Below are 23765 nucleotides of genomic sequence, written 5' to 3' on the forward strand. Positions count from 1 at the left end.
GATCTAGCCCTGATCTCTTGACTGGGTGAGAGCTTTCTGTTTAATTCAGAGACTCTGTCCCTCACCACCCCTTGTTGTAAATATTTTTGTCCACCCTAAGCGTGGAAGGGTATTCTCAGATGTGAGACCCTTGCTCATTGCACCATCAGGATTCAAGCAAACCGGGCCGAAGACGGCTGTAATGCCAGAAACCGGTCCCCGGGAGCTTGTTTCCTTCCCAGTGTAAGAATTGGCTTTTGTAGTTTGGTTTGCCCTGTTCCCATCATGCACTGGGACAGGAACAGACTAATTTGCATACAGCCAGGTTCTGAAACTGGGATGGTGCAGTGAGCTAAAAAACGGTGTTGGATCTAGCCCTGATCTCTTGACTGGGTGAGAGCTTTCTGTTTAATTCAGAGACTCTGTCCCTCACCACCCCTTGTTGTAAATATTCATGGGAACAGCCCAGCCCGAACTGCCAAGCCATGTCTTCCCTGGACCGGAAACAAGCATCCTGGGACCGGCTTCGGATTCATAATCCTCATCAGCCAGGCTATCTTGAATCCAGTGGCCAAGTGAGCAAGGGACTCACGTCTGAGCATGGGGAAGACATGGCTTGGCAGTTCGGGCTGGACTGTTCCCATGAGGCACAGGGTCAGACTGATTTGCATACGGCCATGTCTGAACTGTGGTGGCTGAGTGAGCTAAAGAATGGTGATGGTTTAAACCCAGATCAGTTGACTGGGGGTGAGTGTTTGATTTGCTCAAACGCTCCGTCCATCATCTCCTTTTGTATCGCTTTGTTCGCCCTAAGTTGGCAGGGTATGCTCAGACGTGAGTCCCTTGCTCACTTGGCCACTGGATTCAAGATAGCCTGGCTGATGAGGATTATGAATCCGAAACTGGTCCCAGGATGCTTGTTTCCGGTCCAGGGAAGACATGGCTTGGCAGTTTGGGCTGGACTGTTCCCATGAGGCACAGGCTCAGACTGATTTGCATATGGCCATGTCTGGACTGGGGTGGCTGAGTGTGCTAAAGAATGGTGATGGTTTAAACCCAGATCAGTTGACTGGGGGTAGTGTTTGATTTACTCAAACGTTCTGTCCATCATCCCCTTTCGAATCGCTTTGTTCGCCCTAAGTTGGCAGGGTAAGCTCAGACGTGAGTCCCTTGCTCACTTGGCCACTGGATTCAAGATAGCCTGGCTGATGAGGATTATGAATCCGAAACCAGTCCGCGGATGCTTGTTTCCGGTCCAGGGAAGACATGGCTTGGCAGTTCCGGCTGAACTCTTCCCATGAGGCACAGGGTCAGACTGATTTGCATATGGCCATGCCTGAACTTGGGTGGCTGAGAGAGCTAAAGAATGGTGATGGTTTAAACCCAGATCAGTTGAATGGGGGTGAGTGTTTGATTTGCTCAAATGCTCCATCCATCATCCCCTTTTGTATTGCTTTGTTCACCCCAAGTTGCAGGGTATGCTCAGACGTGAGTCCCTTGCTCACTTGGCCACTGGATTCAAGATAGCCTGGCTGATGAGGATTATGAATCCGAAACCGGTCCCAGGATGCTTGTTTCCAGTCCAGGGAAGACATGGCTTGGCAGTTCGGGCTGGACTGTTCCCATAAGGCACAGGGTCAGACTGATTTGCATATGGCCATGTCTGAACTGGGGTGGCTGAGTGAGCTAAAGAATGGTGATGGTTTAAACCCAGATCAGTTGACTGGGGGTGAGTGTTTGATTTGCTCAAACGCTCCGTCCATCATCCCCTTTTGTATCGTAGTGAATTTATCAACATGAAATGCAAGCAGTTGTAACAGTGGTCTAAGGGAAGGTGTCCTATCGAATCCTATCGATGTTATTGTTAAGCCAGACAGGGGAGCCCTAGGAACCAATTGTTTAAACAGGACACTACGAGTAGCTCCTGTGTCAACCAAAAACCGATCAGTAGAACCCAAAACTTTGCATTAACTTAGGGACCCTTCTGATCAACTGGGATTTCAACTGATTCCTTACCCCATCCTAGCCATTCCTATGCATAGTTAAAATCCTTGAAATTATCAGTCGAATAATCAGACATTTGATATTGATTACGCCTGTCAAAGGTATTAGAAGAATTTTAAGTATGCTCTACTGCCTCAAACCTTGCACGATTATCTATACCTCCCCTATTTTCTGAGTTCCCTGGGCTGCTTCTCATTTGTCCTCTACCACACTGATACTGCTGACCTTGCAAAAGTGGGCATGCAGAGCACCAATGTCCGATCTCCTTACAATAAGCACACTGATCTTAAGACAAAGTAGCTCGAGGAAGAGAGGGTGCACCTGGACGAAACTTCGCACATCCGCCTCTTCCACCACCTCTATAAGAAGGACCATAAACCTGAGCTAACATGACTTTCTGATTTTAAATCCTTAGTCTTTTTATCCTCCTTGTCTTTTTCTTCCAATTCCTTACTTTCATAATACTGGGCCATAGTCAAATGGGAAATGGGAGAAGACATAGTCCATGAACTCTCGCTGGCCTTCAGGCGACTAACTATTCTTGGCAATACGTTTGCGACAAATTTGTCAATGAACAGATGCTTGCCCGTGTCATCTGTCAATGACTGCCCACTAAAGTCATGGGATATCTCCTCAAACTGGGTAAAGAAATCCCAAACAGGCTCATCCACCTTTTGCTTACAGGTTGCTAACAAGGTCCAGTCTATCTTTTTAAGAGGTATAAGTGTTTTCAACTTAACAATGATAGTCTTTGGGAGGTCTAATATCTCTTGTTGTGGTTTCTGTGCGGGTGCCCTTCCTGCATCTTTTCTCTCTATTTCTGTCCAAATATCTCCAAAATGCGCCTGATCATCTACTTTCCGAATCAATCTCCACATATCAGGGGGTACAATAAGCCCAAAAAACATGTTGATATCAGGCAAAGTCATAGTGCAGGAACTAATAGCCCTTCAACTTCTTCATAAAAAGCAGCCGGATTTTTCAGGCAAAGCAGCTTTAACCGCCATGACATCCGCTGTACTCCAAGGAGTATAAACTCAATTGTAAACAAAATATCCCTTCGCATCAGCGGAATCTTTATTATCACTTATTCCCGCGTCCCTAGGAGGGCCATATAAAGGCACATCTTCGCGCATTTATTTCCCATGAACTACAGTATCCTTATCTGTCCCTGAAACTTCCTCCTAAGGCATGGGGGTCTGAGCTGTTTGTTCAGCTGCAGCAGCTGCTTTTTTCTCCTCTCGCAAACGGATCACATCAGTTCATAGTTTAACCACACGTCTAATTAAATCAACCACCTGGGAAGGGAGAAAAAGACTGTCACTCAATTGTTTATGATCATGTTTTATATCAGCAGGCTCTAATACCGTGGAATATTTCCTAAATCTTGCAATTACTTCTCCAGTAAATGACTCTGTAAAATGTAACTGCTCTAGGTCCGGCCATTGCTCAACATCTGCTATAATGTCTAGAGCATTTAACAACAAGGGGTGGTGATGGACAGAGTTTCTGAATTAAGCAGAATACTCTCACCCAGTCAAGAGATCAGGGCTAGATCCAACACCGTTTTTTTGCTCACTGCACCATCCCAGCTCAGAACCTGGCTATATGCAAATTAGTCTGTTCCTGTCCCAGTGCATGTTGGGAACAGGGCAAACCAAACTACCAAGCCAATTCTTACACTGGGAAGGAAACAAGCTTCCGGGGACCGGTTTCTGGCATTTCAGCCGTCGTCGGCCCGGCTTGCTTGAATCCTGATGGTGCAATGAGCAAGGGACTCACATCTGAGTATACCCTTCCACGCTTAGAGTGGACAAAATATTTAACAACAAGGGGTGGTGATGGACAGAGTTTCTGAATTAGGCAGAATACTCTCACCCAGTCAAGAGATCAGGGCTAGATCCAACACCATTTTTTAGCTCACTGCACCATCCCAGCTCAGAACCTGGCGATATGCAAATTAGTCTGTTCCTGTCCCAGTGCATGTTGGGAACAGGGCAAACCAAACTACCAAGCAAATTCTTACACTGGGAAGGAACAAGCTTCCGGGGAACGGTTTCTGGCATTACAACCGTCGTCCACCCGGCTTGCTTGAATCCTGATGGTGCAATGAGCAAGGGACTCACATCTGAGTATACCCTTCCACGCTTAGAGTGGACAAAATATTTAACAACAAGGGGTGGTGATGGACAGAGTTTCTGAATTAAGCAGAATACTCTCACCCAGTCAAGAGATCCGGGCTAGATCCAACACCGTTTTTTAGCTCACTGCACCATCCCAGCTCAGAACCTGGCTATATGCAAATTAGTTTGTTCCTGTCCCAGTGCATGTTGGGAACAGGGAAAACCAAACTACCAAGCCAATTCTTACACTGGGAAGGAAACAAGCTTCCCGGGACCGGTTTCTGGCATTTCAGCCGTCATCGGCCCGGCTTGCTTGAATCCTGATGGTGCAATGAGCAAGGGACTCACATCTGAGTATACCCTTCCACGCTTAGAGTGGACAAAATATTTAACAACAAGGGGTGGTGATGGACAGAGTTTCTGAATTAAGCAGAATACTCTCACCCAGTCAAGAGATCAGGGCTAGATCCAACACCATTTTTTAGCTCACTGCACCATCCCAGCTCAGAACCTGGCGATATGCAAATTAGTCTGTTCCTGTCCCAGTGCATGTTGGGAACAGGGCAAACCAAACTACCAAGCCAATTCTTACACTGGGAAGGAACAAGCTTCCGGGGACCAGTTTCTGGCATTACAGCCGTCGTCCACCCGGCTTGCTTGAATCCTGATGGTGCAATGAGCAAGGGACTCACATCTGAGTATACCCTTCCACGCTTAGAGTGGACAAAATATTTAACAACAAGGGGTGGTGATGGACAGAGTTTCTGAATTAAGCAGATTACTCTCACCCAATCAAGCGATCAGGGCTAGATCCAACACCGTTTTTTAGCTCACTGCACCATCCCAGCTCAGAACCTGGCTATATGCAAATTAGTCTGTTCCTGTCCCAGTGCATGTTGGGAACAGGGAAAACCAAACTACCAAGCCAATTCTTACACTGGGAAGGAAGCAAGCTTCCGGGGACCGGTTTCCGGCATTTCAGCCGTCATCGGCCCGGCTTGCTTGAATCCTGATGGTGCAATGAGCAAGGGACTCGCATCTGAGTATACCCTTCCACGCTTAGAGTGGACAAAATATTTAACAACAAGGGGTGGTGATGGACAGAGTTTCTGAATTAAGCAGAATACTCTCACCCAGTCAAGAGATCAGGGCTAGATCCAACACCGTTTTTTAGCTCACTGCACCATCCCAGCTCAGAACCTGGCTATATGCAAATTAGTCTGTTCCTGTCCCAGTGCATGTTGGGAACAGGGCAAACCAAACTACCAAGCCAATTCTTACACTGGGAAGGAAACAAGCTTCCGGGGACCGGTTTCTGGCATTTCAGCCGTCGTCGGCCCGGCTTGCTTGAATCCTGATGGTGCAATGAGCAAGGGACTCACATCTGAGTATACCCTTCCACGCTTAGAGTGGACAAAATATTTAACAACAAGGGGTGGTGATGGACAGAGTTTCTGAATTAAGCAGAATACTCTCACCTAGTCAAGAGATCAGGGCTAGATCCAACACCATTTTTTAGCTCACTGCACCATCCCAGCTCAGAACCTGGCGATATGCAAATTAGTCTGTTCCTGTCCCAGTGCATGTTGGGAACAGGGCAAACCAAACTACCAAGCCAATTCTTACACTGGGAAGGAACAAGCTTCCGGGGACCGGTTTCTGGCATTACAGCCGTCGTCCGCCCGGCTTGCTTGAATCCTGATGGTGCAATGAGCAAGGGATTCACATCTGAGTATACCCTTCCACGCTTAGAGTGGACAAAATATTTAACAACAAGGGGTGGTGATGGACAGAGTTTCTGAATTAAGCAGAATACTCTCACCCAGTCAAGAGATCAGGGCTAGATCCAACACCATTTTTTAGCTCACTGCACCATCCCAGCTCAGAACCTGGCTATATGCAAATTAGTCTGTTCCTGTCACAGTGCATGTTGGGAACAGGGCAAACCAAACTACCAAGCCAATTCTTACACTGGGAAGGAAACAAGCTTCCGGGGACCGGTTTCTGGCATTTCAGCCATCGTCGGCCCGGCTTGCTTGAATCCTGATGGTGCAATGAGCAAGGGACTCACATCTGAGTATACCCTTCCACGCTTAGAGTGGACAAAATATTTAACAACAAGGGGTGGTGATGGACAGAGTTTCTGAATTAAGCAGAATACTCTCACCCAGTCAAGAGATCAGGGCTAGATCCAACACCGTTTTTTAGCTCACTGCACCATCCCAGCTCAGAACTTGGCTATATGCAAATTAGTGTGTTCCTGTCCCAGTGCATGTTGGGAACAGGGAAAACCAAACTATCAAGCCAATTCTTACACTGGGAAGGAAACAAGCTTCCGGGGACCGGTTTCTGGCATTTCAGCCGTCGTCGGCCCGGCTTGCTTGAATCCTGATGGTGCAATGAGCAAGGGACTCACATCTGAGTATACCCTTCCACGCTTAGAGTGGACAAAATATTTAACAAAAAGGGGTGGTGATGGACAGAGTTTCTGAATTAAGCAGAATACTCCCTTTTCTGAATCGTTTTTGGCCACTATAGGTGTGGCAGGGTATACTCAGACATGAGTCCCTTTCTCACTGCACCATCAGGATTCAAGCAAGCCGGGCCGACGACGGCTGAAATGCCAGAAACCAGTCCCCGGTAGCTTGTCTCCTTTCTGGTGAAGAATTGGCTTGGTAGTTTAGTCTGCCCTGTTCCCATGATGCACTGGGCCAGGGACAGACTGATTTGCATATAGCCAGGTTCTGAACTGGGATGGTGCAGTGAGATAAATAACGGTGATGGATCAAGCCCTGATCTTTGGACTGGGTAAGAGTGGTCTGCTTAATTCAGACACTCTGTTCATCACCACCCCTTTGCTGAATCGTTTTTGGCCACTATAGGTGTGGCAGGGTATACTCAGACATGAGTCCCTTTCTCACTGCACCATCAGGATTCAAGCAAGCCGGGCCGACGACGGCTGAAATGCCAGAAACCGGTCCCCTGGTAGCTTGTCTCCTTTCTGGTGAAGAATTGGCTTGGTAGTTTAGTCTGCCCTGTTCCCATGATGCACTGGGCCAGGGACAGACTGATTTGCATATAGCCAGGTTCTGAACTGGGATGGTGCAGTGAGATAAATAACGGTGATGGATCAAGCCCTGATCTTTGGACTGGGTAAGAGTGGTCTGCTTAATTCAGACACTGTGTTCATCACCACCCCCTTTTCTGAATCATAATGTCTAGAGCAGCGGCATCACCATGAGCTGCCTTACGATCAGCAGATCTGAGAGTGGCTTCACGGTCAGCGGTCAAAAAGGAGCGATTATGTCGTTTAGGGTCTAACCCTGTCCCTGTGTGATCTGGGGAAGATGTATCATCATCAGAATCATCTTCGGGGGCAGAGGGAAAAGTATATGCTGGCGGAGGTTGATCTGACAAAATCGAATCATCCTGTGGTTTATTAAGTAGAGGATAGAGAGGACGCCAGACAGGGTATTGGCCATTTATCTGTAAACGGCCCACCCTATCCTCTTTTTCTTTTATTTCCTTCATTTCTTTATCTTTCAGTTCCTGCGCTTTCAAATAGATGTTTTTGCGCTGTTCTTTGTCTGCTAAAGCTTGCTATTGCCTCACTCTCTCTAGGCATCTTTCGCCCACATGCGTACACAGTCAAACATATCTGGTCAACTTTTGCGCGTAAACACACACTGTTCCACATACTGAATTTTTCTAATATCGAATGACCCATATATTGGCCATCGCAAATCAGGATCCTTCTTAGTATATTTGTTCCATAGTGCACCATACATTTTGGAAGAAATACATTTTTTAATATACATATCCCTATTTGGTGTCCCCTCGGGGGGAGCCGGCTGATTGGGTTCTAAATCCATATTGGTACCTCCAAGAAAGCAACACATCTTTCGAATCATGCTTGAAACAGGCATGTCAGAAATATTATAATATATATAATAATATAACAAAGTGGTACTTAACACCAATATTGTACCATTCAGGAATTCAAAATTAGAGAAAAATCTCCTCATAACCTGCCTATATAAATTGCAATATATATACCCAAATCAAACCGGAATCTTTTGCCAAACAAATTCAAACAAAAAGTGTTGCATTAAGCGGCCTTACTAAGCAAAAGTCTCCAGCCTCCAATTACCAAGCTCTGAATCGACCAAACGGTCACTGTAAGACGAACGCCAAAAGGGATCTCAGTCAGAGACCGGCAGCACCTGGAGGGTCAAATCGGGAAAATCAGAAAAGCACTTCAGCTGCAAAGACAAGGGTCTCCTCATGCAGTGTACATCCTTAGCAAGATTCCAAACCTCTGTCAAGACCACTCCGTCGAGCATCCTAGTCACCGATAAGCCCCACGTAACGGGCGTCAATTTGTGGGGGTGAGCCTTTTCAGGGCTTCACCTGGTGCAGGGGTTCGCCCTTTTGAGCACTGGTCCTTTAGACTGACAAGGTAGAGATTGGCAAGGAAGCTGTAATATTACACAAAGAGTTTATTAAACCTCATGAGGTGGAACTGCATCTAAACACAACCCTCAGGCAATGTAAGAGGCAGCACATGCAGTACAGAAACCATGGGCCTTATATACAACTTTTTACTCCAGAGTAAGTATGGAGGTTCAAAAAGAGGCGGTACAACTGTACACACAAATAGTAAGTTGCATACAAGGGTACATTAGAATTGCTTAGTCAACAGAGTGGGAGGAGCTATACTACTGCTGACATCAGTTAAAATAGCATGACAGTTAAATACATGACAGGTACATCCTAACAGCTAAGGACTCTCCGAGTATGCACAGGACTCAGGTTCAGGGCTGCAGGAGCTAACTATAGATGAATACTCAGGCGTAATGGAGAAGCAGGCAACAGCAAAGACGGGGAAGCACATGGCAATCACATGGCTTAATTAAATGGATGCCAAAAAAGAAAATGGCTTCCACTCATGCTAACAGTAATATCTGCCAAGTTTCGACAAGGTGTGTGAAGGGTTATGGTACCGTTGTGACACCACTCACAGAATTGACCGCCAAGAAAACGCTAAAGAAGGTAAGCTGTCAAAAGGCTTTTGACACTCTGAAGGAAGCAATGTCCTCACCACCCAATCTGAAATGCCTGGTATTTGGTGCACATTTTGACAGAAAGTGCACTGTATTCCTGCTATCCAGGTCGCCGGTTCCAGATCTCTTTCCCTAAAACTGTACAATTGTTCCCCCAAATGGCAGTACCTTTGGCACCCCTGTAAGTGCCAAGTAAAAGGTACCCCAGCTTCCGAGGGCATGGGTAACAAAGAGGGTCCCGAAGGGCTGCAGCATTTATTGTGCCACCCTAAGGAACCCCTCACCTAACTCATGCAGTCTGCCATTGCAGGCACCTTGGTGCAGACAAAGTGAAAATGTGACATGCACACATCACTGTATGCCATGCCTGCAGACACAGCATACATTATAGGTAAGTCACCTCTACAGCAGGCCTTACAACCCTAAGGCTGGGTGCACTATATTACATGTCTGGACATATCTGCATGACCAGTTATGCCCATGTGCTGACTAGTTTAATTACTGCCAGTACAAGTGACCAGGGAAGCCATTTTAAGTATATGTGCTGGACACTAGAGAAAAACGAGTATCCCAGTTACATGATGGCTGCACAGCTGCTGTGCCTCTAAAAGCCTGGGAGGACAGCCAGCACTTCACCTACGACCGCAAAACTCCTTTGGAGTAGCGGAGCTGCTCTCCTGCATCCTGCAGGCACTCCAAAAGAACTGCGAGGGCTCCGAACAGCTGCAAACCTTACACCGGAAAGCACCACTGCACCCCTGCCCCCTAGCCTGAGTTGGAAGTGAGCCAACAGTACCAGCGTGGTCCCCTGACCCACCAGGGTCAACGTACACAGTGGACTCACCATCGCCTCCTGCAGCCTCTTTGTGCAGGCACCCTCTACTGCGAGTGTCTCCGGTGACAAAAACCGGACACCTCAGGACACCTCTGCATCCGGCTGCCCTGTCCCGAGAAGAAAAGGACCAAAGGTGTTCCAACATTCCCAAGCATCGTGAGACTTGAGCCCCTTGTTGGTTCAGCTGGACAAGCCCTCCAACCTGCATCCTCTTTTTGACTTGACTGAACCCCATGACGTCCAGGGGGACATAACGCTGAATTGCACCTCTGCAACTAGCCGCCCCAATGGTGCTCAAGGTAACCTGAATGTGCTGCCTTGAACCCTGCCCCACACGTACCTTAACTCCAGAAGATTGGGCTTGTAAGTTGTGTAAAGTAACTGTTTGGAGTATTTACCTTTCCTCCATAGGATTCTATTACTGCTTCAGAAATGGCCCTAAGTGTTGATTTTTCAAATCTGTAAAAATTCATAACTTGAAACGTATATACGTTTGTAATACTTTATTTGATATAAATATCATAAAAGTACATACATTTTGACAGAGGAAAGGAGAAATTAAAAAAGAGGAAAATTGATAGACATTGCATATGTTAAAAGACAGTAAAAAGCAGTAAAAATACATATGTACAATTTAAAACAGGTTTTTTTAGTAGTCTATCATACAGTAACAGTAGTGAACATACAAGGATTGCCCTCCTACAGGCTCTATACATTATTGCAGTTTAGCAGCTTAGAACGGGTGAGCCAGGCACTTGATAGGTACTTAGCAACTCTGCATACAACAACCAAAGATGTTGTATCAGTTGAAAGGATGCGGAAGGCTACCCTAAAGTCTCTGACCCCTAACTCCCTGCATACTGGTTTCAGCCATCGTGCTCTCGCCTTCTTGTATGCTTTGCATCCAAACAGAAAATGCGGTAGGGATTCGATCTGACATGGGCAGCTTGGACATGTGCCATGTGGGGCCCGCCTTCCTTTCCAGCCCTCCACAAATTTGTTAAGTGGAAGTGTCCCATACCTCATTTTTAAGAAGATAGCTCTATCGTTTGGCTTTTGAATAAAATCTAAAAACGGTTCAAACCTCCCAATGGGCTTATGTTCTAAAAATTGGGAGGTTAGCGCTCCCCATTTTGTGCTCCTAAGTTCCTCAGTCTGGATACACTCCCAGTAAATTTTCTTGATAACTTGCTTTGTGAGAGGGGACTGCGTGGTCCATGCTTCAGCCAACCCCAGTTTTATGACCATATGCCTCAGTTTGTTTACCCACTGGATCTTATTCGCACCATTCAAGGCAATAAGTTCGTCCAACACCAGTGCGTAGTTTGCTAGTTCTGGGGTCCTCCTCAGGCGCACCCAGAACAGCAAAGGGCGGAGACGAACTATATCTGATATTGAGCGTTTGCCCATATCGTGGAATAAGGGCTTTAGTGGGGTTGAGATGGGGAGAGCAACTAAGTCCCTTATGAACTTGTTCTCAGCTCTAACCAGGTCTGATACATTTTTGCTGCCCCATAGTTCAGACCCATAGACTGCGGAAGTCAGCGCCTTCCCTTTGTATACTGCAAGCGCGGGGGCTTTAGGCCTGCTAGCAGACATACGCTGACTCCTCAAAATAGCGCCTGATACTCTCTTCAAATTGATCAGTATCTTAGCGATGTGGGAATCCCATTTCATTCTATTATTTAATCTAATTCCCAGATAATCAAAGTTCTCTACCACTTCTAGGGGTGTGCCCTCAAGAGTGATATTAATTTTCTTTGTCTTTTTTGAGGGGAGCAGGACCATTAACTTAGTTTTGTATGTATTGATGGTCAGCCCACGTTCGTCACAGAACAAGCGGAATATGTTCAGCAATTTCTGGAGTCCAGAGGGGGTTTTGGACAACAAAAGCGTGTCATCTGCGAAGAGGAGTGTGGGTGTTTTTTCCCCCGCCAGGACCGGGGCATCGGCATTGTCCTCCCTCAAATGGTCTACCACCCCATTAACAAAGAGGGAGAACAATGTCGGGGCCATCACACAGCTCTGGCGTACTCCTCTATTCACAGTCACCTTCCCTGTTAGCTGACCCTGCCTGCCCCATCTGATCCTGGTGTAATTATCCTGATGGAGTTTAACTATAAACTCAAGTAGGTACCGCGGGAACCCCATATCCAGCAGCACCCTCCATTTTGTATCGCGGGGCACCAGGTCGAAGGTGCTTTTAAGATCAATAAAGGCCAGGTAGAGGTTCCCCCTCTTGATGGTTACCGTCTTCCAGTACGTGGCCCAAAACCTAAAGACCTGGTCCATTATACCAACATTCTTTCGGAATCCCGCCTGGAAATGGGACAGAATGTTCCCTCCCTCTAGCCACGTGTCTATTCTATTTACAACGACCCTGCTGACTATTTTTTGGACGGCATCGATTAAACTAATCGGCCTATAGTTTGCAGGGTCCTCCCTGTCACCTTTTTTGTGGATTATCACGACTTCGGCCCCCCTCCATGAGTCAGGAACAGGGTAGCCATGAAGGATTAGGTTCATTTGCGGGGCAATGAAATCAGACCACAGTTTAGGATCTTGTAAGTATAGGTCGCCCAGTAGCCCATCAGGGCCAGCAGCCTTAGAGGGGATAATGGTCCTGATTGCATCAGAGACTTCTCACGCTAAAAGGGCTCTACAGAAGCTAGCTCCTCTATGGAGAGGTCATACACTTGTTCCCTCCAGGGTTGGTATCTCTCATCTTCAACACAGTACAAACTAGAGAAATGTGAATGCCATTGGTACTCGGTTATGTGATCGGAGAGAGGCTCTGCTCCTTTCCTGTCATATTTATTTATCAAGGACCAGAACAGGATAGGATTCTTTAGATTGTCAGCATCCTTAAGCTGCTGCCAATATACTTCCTCCCATTCCTTCTTTGCATTTATAATGCAGACTTTATAATCCCTTCTAGCCATCCGCACGGTGGTGGTGTCCTTCTTCCTAATTGCATCGCCTATGGCCCTTCTCTTTTTCCTGCATTCTGCAGTATTTCATGGCGTGCCTGTTTTTAGTGTTTTCTTCTTATTACATGCTCTGGTGTCTCCTATGATAAAGAACGATCCGATTTTATCTATTAGACTCTTTTAGGAGACCATAAAATTAGCACTCTGTTCAGTGGTGTGCACCAGGTTACAGGATGCGAGTTCCATGGTTCCCGCTTCTACTAAGTCTTTAATGCAGGTTAGGCTCTCTTCTTGGCACACCACCCAATTCCATTTTAATCTATGCTTGCAATAAGACAGAACTACATATTTTGTGGTCATTAGTGTAACGGTTGTCACTGCCCTTTTATTACCCCATCTAAAATCCATGCAGAGTGGATTATGATCATTATCATGTGTCTCCCTAACTTCCATGTCGACTAGCCTGCTCCACGATCCTGTGTCGAGCAGGATATAGTCGATGCGGGATGGGCAACTAAGTCTATTATATGTCATCGCGCCGTTGGGATCTGAGATGGTTCTACCATTCAGGGCACGTAAGTTGTGTTCTAGTGTCAAGGCATTTTATTGGACCGCTTTAAGCGTCCATCTTCTAATTGGCGGTAATGTTAGGGACGGGATAGACTGAGTAGAGTCCTCTTCATTGAATCCCGGGAGGTCTTCCTCACTAAGGGGTTCATATGTACAGTTAAAATCTCCCCCTACAATGACTCCAGACATTGGAGGAATGGCTGCTATTTCCGCATCCAATACGGCTATAGTGGGTGAGGTCTGGCCTCCCGGAGACCCTCTAGCATACACATCAAATAGCTCCAGTGAGCTTCCGCATTTGGGAGTCTTAGCAGAGATATGAAGTATGTCCTGAGATGGTAAAGTGTGCACAGACACTGTCCAGTTCAGGGCCACACTAATCCATACAAGCAATCCTCCTGATGGGCGACCCCTCCCTGCGCTAGACGCGGGAATGAAGTAAGTCGAGTATCCGCATTTATACAAAGGGGATGTGCTCCAAGTTTCCTGGAACATGCAGATGTCAAACTTATCTATGAAAGCGTTCCATTCAGGGTTTGCCATATTTCTTTGGAGCCCCGCTATGTTCCAGGAAAATAATTTAATAATATTTGTATTTATGGTTGCAACCCTGTCCGTATTAGCTGATACTGATGCTACTCTTTCTACTACTATTGAATGGTAATTTACGGCTTTGGCCACTTCAATGGTCTTTCCTCCCCCAGATAAGGCAACTCGTCGTTTGGCTTTGTGGCTACAATATCTAAAGGGTTTATAATAGGGTTGGTCTGGTGATGTGTTTGCGGAAGATTATCCCTATGATTATCCTCTGACAGTCAATCTATGTTATTAAGTCCTGACTCTTCATCGGGCCTGGGTTTGGGCCATAATGGTGTATGTCTAATTTGAATGTTAGGGTGCCTTGGGGGGCATGTCCTATACTCCAAGGCTGCTAAGTTTTCTGCAATTTTTCTGTTAGCAAACTGTAACTCGATGCAGTCAGTTGTCGAATTGGATAAGGAAAGTCTTTTAACATTAATCATATCCTGCCTAATCACTGACCTGCACCCTCTTAAATTGCGAAGCCAATGGATGGCCTTATTACATAAGGACTCGCTGTTCTCATATGAGTTGGTGGGACCAAGCTTTGGGACCCCGGTCATATAAACAATAGCACAAGAGAGTCTGTGTAATGTGTTGGGATGATTGTTACTCCAATTGGTTCTTCCAACCATTTCATTGTTCCCCTGCACATCTCTGCGCTGTGATATTGGCCTAGGCCCTTTTGCTATATCAGCATATGAACCCAAAGTATTTTGCCTGACGGACACTTTGGCTGGAGCGTGTCTGGCCATGGTTATAGGCCGTGACTCCCCCACAGCTTTGGTGACTCCTGGTGGGGCTACCTGAGTGTTGTGTTTGGGTAGAGCCTCACCTCCTAGATGTTTTGATGCGACTGTTCGTATAGGGGGGGCTTTTGACTGGATGGGCACTGGCGCTACATGTGAAGGTTTTTTTTTGTTTAATTCCTCTGGTTTTATAAAATCTAATGTCGTTTTCTTTATAAAAGCTACATCCCTTTCCAAACTTTCTAGTTTCTTCATAAGTAAAACATTAAAATTCAAGCATCTAGAACAATCATCTTGACTGGTCTTCCTAGCCTCTGTATCCTCCCCCAGGCCTTGCGATAGGACCTCAGCTAATTCTATTGTTTCCCCTTCCAACACTGAAAACCGATTAAAGCAGCTGATGCCTACTTCACATGCTGTCGACTTAGGAAGGCCATCAGCATCCCCCATTGGTATTACCAACAATTCATCAGTGATACTCGTGGTTACCCTCTTTTGTACCTCTATGACATTTACCTCAGTAGGGTTTATGGGGATGACAGAGTTATAAAGCGTTTCAACTACTGTGGGTTTAGATTTTCCTTTCTTAGAAAAAATAGCTGGGATCACTTTATCTTTGTTCCTCAGTGCCCCTTCACCTACGGGAACAGGGATCTCCATATCTTTTGGGGTGGGTGGCATCAATAAAATATTTTCACACTCATCACCAATATTTTTAATATTGGTCATCGCACAGTTAGCAGCGGCATGTAATGTCTTTTCCGACTTCTTCCTCTTTTTAGTTGTGATGACAGGGGCATCCCCACCTTCCATTGCCTTCCTCTTGCCCATTGTTATCTTAGAGGTTACTTGCTAAATGGAATATATTCAACAATCCAAAGGGATCCCCACTATTTTGTGAACCAAGGGGCGGTCAACCTATCTAGAAGCATAGTACCTTTTCATATGGATAGACAATGTTCACACGCGTTTGAGGGGGGGCCCTGCCCAGCCTCGGCCGGCCGCGGATGACCGCAGACGGCCCCGCCCTTGTCCCGGGCTTCTCCCGGGCTCGCCAGCGCGCGTCCAGTGACGCGAAGGAAGGTCCGGTGTTTTAAGCGCCTCGGGCGCACAATGGTGACGTTGGTCGGCGGCGTCCTGCCGCAAAAGGCTCTTGGGAGCCGTAGTTCGCTCTCTCCCGGCGGCCGCACTGCGTTGGTCAGGCAGTGGCTGGCGGCGGCAGGGGGGAAAGCTGCAGGCTACGGCATCCAGCTGGGTCACGGTCTGTTGGCAAAAGGAGCTCCCCGCTCCACCAAGGAAGGTCCGGTGTTTTAAGCGCCTCGGGCGCACAATGGTGATGGTGGTCGGCGGCGTCCTGCCGCAAAAGGCTCTTGGGAGCCGTAGTTCGTTCTCTCCCGGCGGCCGCACTGCGATGGTCAGGCAGTGGCTGGCGGTGGCAGGGGGGAAATCTGCAGGCTACGGCGTCCAGCTGGGTCACGGTTTTGTCAAGGTCTAGTGCCCTGCTCGATACCTGCTGCCGCAATCATGGAGCTCCGTCGGCGTATATACCTGATCTTGCTGACTTTGGGGCCTAAAGTTATATAAAAACAAGAGGTTTTTTTGTAAATTGGTGTGGATCTCCTTTTTGAGTTTTTGTGTATCATTTATTGACTGTGTATATGCAGGAGATGGCTAACACTCCTCTTTGATAAGTCTTTGTCGTAGTCAGCACAGTGGACGTTTAATGTAATTTCCACCAATGTTTATGCTGACCTTTTTGCCACCTAAAAATTTTTTGGGTCACAGATTATTAGCAAGTATGCATACAGGGACTGGTTACAGCAGCAATGTGTTGCCTCATTGCTGTTGAGGACGAGGGGATGTGGTATCAATCCAAAGATTGTTGGCATCTTCTTAATTATGTACTTTTTTATTTGCAAACATTTGGAGAAACCCAGGCAGTACAGTTACATTTAAAGTAATATTGTGCCATAAATGTAAATAACCAGTTATTTCTAATATGTTGTATACCAGTATTTAGTCGATTTCTTGATATTCTTAGTGTTGGGAGGAGTACACAAAGTAATTTGCTCATTATCAACACATAGGGTCACATGGGAAAACTGAGATTAATTACTTAACTTGCCACTTGAATAAATTACCTCCCAGTCATAGGTTTTATATACATGCTTGCACTTGGTTGATGTGTCTGCACGACACCTTTGTAGTGTAGTTCCTATATTCCCAATAGGCTCTGCGCATTGGAATAATATATCTTATAGATTAGACGTAGGACTGAGGTCGACTAGGTTTCTATTGAATAGATGAAACTTAATAGTGAGTGACAGCTAGCTTAGAGGTCACTAGAAACTTTCTCGAATTCACAAGAAGGGATTCGTTTCTGACAACCGCATAAACATGACAACTTTGTTTCCCAAGAATAATAAATATATCTCTAGAGTCATGGAAACAATAGATAGGTATTTCACTCAGTGAATCGTGCATGCTTCCTTTCTACAGAGTTGCAGAGAAATAGAGACACAGGCGTTTTCAATAAAGGATTTATTGAACAGTCTTCTTTCTCATGCAAGAAAAGTGAACTGCTACAATTGTAATTCAGACTACAAAGTATAATGCGTACAGCGAGAACAATATTATAAAATAATACTGTAAGAGCATTGTATGGTTTCTAAACCATGTAAAAATACATACATAAATAACAAAGACTAAAAATACTCAACTGGTGCTTCTAAAATACGCCTACCCCAATGTACCTAATCTAAGTCTAGTACGCGGGAAGAAGTAAGTATTATGTAGCATAGGTTTAGTTTTCTTTGCCAAAGAATCTATCCAAGATTTCTCTAGGTTCTAATCAGCTCCATACCTTGGTTTAGAATGAAGGAGGTCTGGTATCTCTGTCTCGGGACTCGATTTCCCAACACCCCGCAAGAGGAGCTTGGAAACACTGGAGCTGAATTCTCTGCGAGAGAAAGGCAGTCTCTTGATCAGTGCGTCAGCTGGAGGGTCGGCTTTCTTCCACACTTGCTGTAGCGAGCTGCGTCGGGCAAGTAGATAGTCAAATTGCTCCGAACCACTGTGTCTTGCTAGAATGCCATGTTGACGTAAAGTTGGGCATATGAACGTCAGGAAAGAACCCCTAGGGAATAGTTGTTCTTTGCAAAGTACATGAGCTCTTGGACAAATCAATATTCAAGCAAGGGGAAGTTCCCTAGCAAGGGGAAGTTCCCTAACTGCTTAAACCAATTTTCCAAGAAATCATTGTGACGTTTGGTACGGGTGGAAGTAGCCATGCCTGTATTTGGGTAGCATGGGCTATGCCTAAATAAGGGATTGATTTCTTTGCCTATATAAGGGCAATGTGAATTGTACCTATATATGGGCATGAATCGGGAAAATTAACTCGGAGCTCTAAACACCACACAACACCCACTCCACTTTCTTATGTACGATATGTCTAAGTTCTAAACACAGTAAAACATATCTAAACATGATGTGTTAAAACCCACCCAAAATACATAAAAATGTATTGGTACTGGTTGTACACGAAAAAGCATATGTGCTGTACGCATTCAAAGCATATAGTTTGACATTTTAAAAATGCTATCTGAATGAATCACGAAAATACATTTATGAAATGGCTCTTAAATACAGAAGAAAAAGTCTAGACCATTCCATGGCTGATTATATAAACTGGTTGAATGTGGACAAGGTCAAATATTGTCTCTTGGAAGTTTTTCAAAGAAATCTACTTCTCTATGAATAGTTCTACTTTAAGCAGATTACGTTGTGCCAAAAAACAGAAAAAATACAAATTTGGAAAGCAAATGTTTGATCACAGAAAAAATAGAGTTTCAAAGTTAGAAACTTGTTTTGAAAAAAAATGAAGGTCGAATTCAGTGCCAAATCAAAAGTCAGTGTTATTGTTTGGAGAAAACATCAAGTCTTCTAAGACTGAAAAGAATGTGTCTACCATTGTAGGTGAAAGTTGGATTACCTCGTTAAGAAGATTAATTGCACATAGATGTGAAGCATCATCGTCAGCGTTGGACGCGTTAGCAATGTTCGAATTGGATGGTACCTATGTGCTGCTCTCCTCTCGTACCTCACCGTCAGCATGTTGCGTCTGTGAGGTCTCAATGAATGCAGTCATCAGAATTGGTAACCGCTGGGGACAACACTGCGCATGGGACTTTACCGGGTCCAGCAAAGTATCAACATCCATTGGCATGACTGATGGGAGTGCGAGACAGATTTCTAACACACATTCTTATCCACATAGCAGGCATCGTAGAACAGGTAAGATGCAATATTGCCAGATTGGTCTGAATGACATAAACCATGTGGTATTTAATTCCCTCAAACGAGTTAATCCTAGAATTTGGACAATGCGCTCACGACACTTCATCGCCAGAAGAGTGTTCTCCACGGTGAACTGGGTATCGCTGGTGATTTGGCTTGCCATATCGGAGCAGAAGGAGCAAAAATTGTATTCCTGCTGCGAGTCCCAAAATGAGAGGCAGTCCGCCAAATACAGAGTGCACAAAGTTTGGAAATATTCCTAGGACTGCTTCAAAAGGTGCTAACAGTCCCAAAAAAAATTGTCTTAAATACATGTACAATACCACTCGTATCAGACATGTTTAAGATACGACCTAAAATTTCTGAGAAATGTATAGGGCAGTTTGTCGATAAAAGCGCATGCATCTCTGCAGAAGTCCTTGCAACTTGCAGATCACACGTTTCTTTGGCCGAGGTCAATGGCACAGTTTTTTGTAAAAGAATGGCTTTCATTCTGCTAAAAGTATCAATTTGTATAGAAGAGATGTTCAGTGAAGGCCATATTGGCGACTCCCATCTGTCTTAGTTTTAGGAAACAATAATTGCATACAGCAAGTGACCCTGGCTGACACAGTTACAAGATAGGGGTTAGGAAACACTAATTGCATACAGCAAGTGACCCTGGCTGACACAGTTACAAGATAGGGGGTTCCTGGCAACATGCCACAGCAGCTGTGATAATTCAGCATAATGTAACTTCCATTAGAAAGCTGACTAAAAATTGGATCAATCACTGCAGCTGGAGAACCTTGCAGGAGGCAGGATAAGTTGTTTGAGGAACCATCGCGGCCCCGTGTAAATTAATACCCTGACATAGGAGCGAACTGCTTAGTGCATTTTCGCAATTTGTACCACTAAGAAACACTTCTTTTCCCCTTCACGCCAACATTTGTGTGTATAAGGTAAATCTCAGGATGTCCTGATGCATTATTTACCCAACCTTTCATATACGCCTGCTGGTATATGTTTTAAACAATACTGAAAATTGAAAATTGTAACAGGCAGAGTGATTGTACCGTGTATCATCCATTCTGTTGCTGGTTTCTCAGAAACAGTTAATGGTAATCTTTCCAGTTTTTCAATGCTCAGCACCGTATAGTCTGCTCCCCTCTGTGCCAGTGTGATATGTTTATCTGTAAGGTTAAATTCAGAAAACAATGACGTGGTGTTGATTAGACGCCAAGGCACATAGCCGGAATGAAGGTTTTGTAACATCCAGCCCAACAGCATTATAGAACGCAATTGTGACTGACCATGTTGTAACATGACAAAGTCCTGTCCATTATGTCTATGGCAGAGGATACTATGCTGTCCAAAGAATATTCTGCATGACAGAGTTGTTAATCCATTGTCAACTACAGAGAGAGATTTCTCTAAATTAATACGATCAATTTCTCATATTCGTTCTGCAGTCTCTGCTTGCTTAGTTTTCCATGCTTCATTATAAATGGCCTAGATACCGGCGTATATAAAACATTTATGACGCGGTTTAGTAGGTCCTTGTAAGAAGTCCCTCAGATCAACGCCATCTTTAAGTAAAGATAAGTGTTGTTTTACTTCCTTTAGTGTAGATTTTTGTAGCTACTCAAGGCATAGTTTTCCCACACTGTATGATGTTACTATCCCTGGATGTTGTCTCTGGACATATCTTGGATCTGGCCTAGTGAATGTGAACCCTTGTGTCTTATTCAGGAATCTATCTTGACAGTTGTTTGTGTCTGTGGGCCATATTAATAATTTTTTTCAATCCGGATCTGTTCTTTTGTATAGCAAAATAGTATGTACGTCGACCACCACTTCTGTAGTGTTATTACTATCCGGTGTAGGTGTAGGTACGAAAGGTTTGTTTAAATCTTTTAAACAAACTACTAATTTTACTAATCGGAGGGCACCAGTGAAAGGACACCCTACCTGCCGGGCAGACGCTCGCTCGCTCGCTCCAGGGGCCCAAACGCTGTGGTCTCGCCGCCATCACACACCACCTCGCGGCTAGAGACTACAGCTCCCAGGGAGCTTGCGGCCACTTCCTGCTTCCGGCCACAGCGCGCCCGGAGGTGCTACTTAAACAGGATGCTCCCTCGGTGGAGCGGGGACTAATCGGAGGGCACCAGTGAAAGGACACCCTACCTGCCGGGCAGACGCTCGCTCGCTCGCTCCTGGGGCCCAAACGCTGTGGTCTCGCCGCCATCGCACACCACCTCGCGGCTAGAGACTACAGCTCCCAGGGAGCTTTGCGGCCACTTCCTGCTTCCGGCCACAGTGCGCCCGGAGGCGCTACTTAAACAGGACGATCCCTCGCTGGAGCGGGGACTAATCGGAGGGTACCAGTGAAAGGACACCCTACCTGCCGGGCAGACGCTCGCTCGCTCGCTCCTGGGGCCCAAACGATGTGGTCTAGCCGCCATCACACATCACCTCGTGGCTAGAGACTACAGCTCCCAGAGAGCTTTGCGGCCACTTCCTGCTTCCAGCCACAGCGTGCCCGGAGGTGCTACTTAAACAGGACGCTCCCTCCGCGTCGCGGGACGCGCACGGGCGGGCGCCGGTCTAAGCCCGGGCAAAGGGCGGGCCCTCTACGGCCCTCAGAGGCTGGAGGAGGCTGGGCTGAGCCACCCCCCTAACTCTTTACCTGTGAACTACCGTTATCCGGACAAACTGCACTACAAGGTATAATTAAGCCCACAAGTTTTTCTGTTTACACTTTGAGTTTCGCCCGTTGACACTAAGTGGCTTATCACCCGTGCAACTTAGGAAGAGAAACTTTTTAGGGGAGATAACTCAAAAATTACTGCCAAACACAGACCTGAGTAGTATGAGGAAGGTGACTAAAACTACCAGGATACCCACGCTACGATCCAATACCAAACAGAAGGCTGACACACCCCAGCCACTACCCACACTAACAGCGATAGACAAAATGTTACAACAAACTATAGGGTTAGTAACCACTGCAATCGTTAACACGGAAAGAGGCTCTCTTTACCACTGACCATAATTACCCAAGATGTACAAGATGTAGGAGATGACCTCTCAGTAGTCACAATAGATGCAATAGATGCCCCAGACATAAGCTTTTGTTTTACCTCCTCCTACGCAGAGCTCCCGTGCGCACAGGCCCCTATTGAGACCAACAGAGGTACTGAGAACACCCAGATGAACCCAAGTCCCGCACGTGTCACAGAAAAGGCAAGTGCAAGTAATCTAGAGCCAAAAAGAGCTAAAGAAGCTCGTGTATGCAACAAAAAAAGGGGCGAAGTCACACGACGAACCATAATCTAGTGACACCAATTACTAACTCTACACCAGGAATACCTTGCTGGGTGGCAAACATGGTAGCCGACCTAAAGGCAGACCTAGAAGAAACAATCATTTCCCACATTAAACCCCTTATGTCAAAGATTGACAGATTAACATCCATATTAAATAATAAGGGGGTAGGAACCTCTAGGCAAGTGGGACATGACGGTATACCGGTCAAAGCAGGGCAAGAAGGGGGAATCGTTATGAACACACCCAAGGATAAGGCAGTACCAGCTAATAATCTCCCTATAAATAAACCAAAGAAAGGTACTCAAACTAATACCCCAAAAGTCAACAAAGCGCCTATTCCGCCGAACCCTAGCACTACTATTACCACCCCACAAGTACAAACAAAGCAAGGAAAGGGAATCCTCTCAGTCTCAAACAATAAAATGGGCCAAAATCCAAAGGATAGTACCAACACAAATAACTCTCTGCCTAAAGCCCCACCCGAAAAAACAAGATCGTCTTGCTTCCATACAATTAACCTTCCACCGGAAGCTTTACCTTTCGTTGTTGTACTGACAGGAGTTCCCCCCCTGAAAGAGGAGAAAAGGGAAACACACTCTGAGTTAAAAAATAAATGTGTGCAATGGTTAAGGGCAAATAGACCTTTACCCCCAAATATCTCCGACGAAATACTTGCGGTCAGAAGAGGAGAGTGGATAGGGAGAGGAATAAAAACGATAGCAGGGGACATTATAACAATCAATTTTAGAGACACTGCTACAGTAAACTATATATGCAATGTACCCTTTAGTAGAACAAACACACAAATCTACCCGCTACACTTATCATACTTCTATCCAATTACACCCCAAAGACTCATGCAGACAAATAGGGCACCTGTGAGTAGGGTCCACCAGTTAGAACCACAGCTCAGATTTCATCAATGGCAAACACCCTATCAGGGCATACCCGTCTACGATCCCTTCCTATCCCAGTATTCCCATTGGAATAGGTTCTGTGCACTGGACGAGGTGTACTGACCAGCAGCGGTGCGTCCATTGGGGCGTAGGGGCGTAGCCCTACCAGCCACAATGGACCCGCATCGCGGCCGCCGGCCGCAATCCTTTCTATTCATTTTTTATTAAATACATTGCAACAATCCCTCCGCCCTCAGCCCACCGCCGGGAATTGTGCAGGGGGGAGGGGGGAGGGGGGAGGGGGGGTGGCCTGCAGCTTGAGTGACACTCAGGCAGACCGTAGTGCACTGTGCGCATGCTTGGGATTGTTGGTTACTGTCTCAAGCATGCGCACTAAGTTCCCCAGCGGGACCCAGGGGGGTACTTGTT

The sequence above is a fragment of the Lissotriton vulgaris genome, chromosome 7 (genome assembly GCF_964263255.1).
Source record: "Lissotriton vulgaris chromosome 7, aLisVul1.2, whole genome shotgun sequence".
Lineage (NCBI taxonomy): Eukaryota > Metazoa > Chordata > Amphibia > Caudata > Salamandridae > Lissotriton > Lissotriton vulgaris.